A 1,657-nucleotide genomic window follows, 5' to 3' on the forward strand; every position below is an offset into this window, starting at 1 on the left:
ACCTCATATACACACACACATATAAACCACTCACACACATAGACTCTCTGCGAAGTCTTGATTTGCCCTGGCTGTCATTTCCGAGCGTTTACCAGTGTTTGATTTTCTGTGCATCTGTTCTTGGACTGTTTCCCGTTACTCTGATTGTTATCTGCCTGCCCCGACTTGGATTGTTTCACCTGGACTCTGTTTGCTTGCCGCCTGCCCCGATCTCTCGCCTGGTACACGACTCTGTCTCAGCCTTGTCTCTGCTGTTCTCCCTTGCCGGTATTGACCCTGTATTGTCTGACCATTCTAATAAAGCTGCAAATGGATCCACACGCTTCTGACTTGTCACAACAGCCTCATTGTTTGTACTGAAAAAAACAAATTTAAAAAATACAAATAAATTTACATTTATTGGATTAGTCCACACAACAAGAACATCATTCAGCATTAATTTATGTAACATTTCATTTCCTTTCTCTACATTTTTAGCAAAATGAACCTGTGACGGGGTGGTAACTGATGTGACGGGGTGGTATGGACAAGTCATGTACACCATATGTAAAAACAGTTACTCATCAGTGATAGGCCTGCTTCTTTTTCTCTACAAGTGACCATTTATTTATAACCCTAACTCAGAATCAGAAAGAGCATTATATCCAAGTGTGTTTACACACACAAGGAATTCGTCTTGGTGTCAGGAGCTTCCAGTACAGAAAATCCAAACATAGTGCAGACATACATATAATTTAAGGTAATAAAAACAATAACAATAAAGAGAATAGGCAATAAATTGTAAATAACAAAAGATATATATATATATATATATAGAGAGAGAGAGAGAGAGAGAGAGAGAAATAAATGTCCATAAACAGAACTGTGAATGTGCATATATGCTATTTACAGATGAAGGTTTGATGAGTTATTTACAGATGTACAGTCCAGAGATGTGTTATGTATTGTTCAGGTAGGATATGGGCTGGGAGAAAACTGTTCTTGTGCCTGGCTGTTTTGGTGCTCAGTGCTTTGCAGCGCAGACCAAAGGGCAACAGTTCGAAGAGGGAGTGTACACTATCTGACCTTGAAGATCCTAACTACTTTGACTATTGGACAGGACAGTCTGTGCTTCCTAGCCTCTGCTTTCTCTTTTCTCTTCTTGTTGTGCTTCCTCGACTTTTTATGCTTTGTTCACTTAGATCTACGGTGGCCGAGAAGTGCAAAGCAAATCACAATTCTGAAAACAAAATAACAAATTACAAATGCAAATGCAAGTCTAAAAAACAAAATAACAATTCAGAAAGCACAACAATTCAGAAAACATTATAACAAGTCAGAAAACACAATGACAAATTCGAAAACAAAATAACAAGTCAGAAAACACAACGACAAATCGTTGGAACTAATCTCTGCAGGGCTGCGGCCCTCCAGGAACTGAGTTTGACACCCCTGCTTTAGATATTTTTTCCTCCTCATCAGCATCCCAACATGCACAGCATCGCTGTTGTCTCTCAGCAGTGCTTAATGTAGCCATGATGGAGACAGATCTGTCTTCAAATGTTATAAAATGTAATTCATTAAACACAGATAGTGAGTGAGTGATGAGTGACTGAAAGAGATAGTGAGTAATACGTGTAAGAGTGATATAGTAAGTGAGTGAATGAACCAAACAGGG

Source organism: Sinocyclocheilus anshuiensis, unplaced genomic scaffold (genome assembly GCF_001515605.1).
Source record: "Sinocyclocheilus anshuiensis isolate Anshui unplaced genomic scaffold, SAMN03320099.WGS_v1.1 scaffold1881, whole genome shotgun sequence".
Taxonomy (NCBI): domain Eukaryota; kingdom Metazoa; phylum Chordata; class Actinopteri; order Cypriniformes; family Cyprinidae; genus Sinocyclocheilus; species Sinocyclocheilus anshuiensis.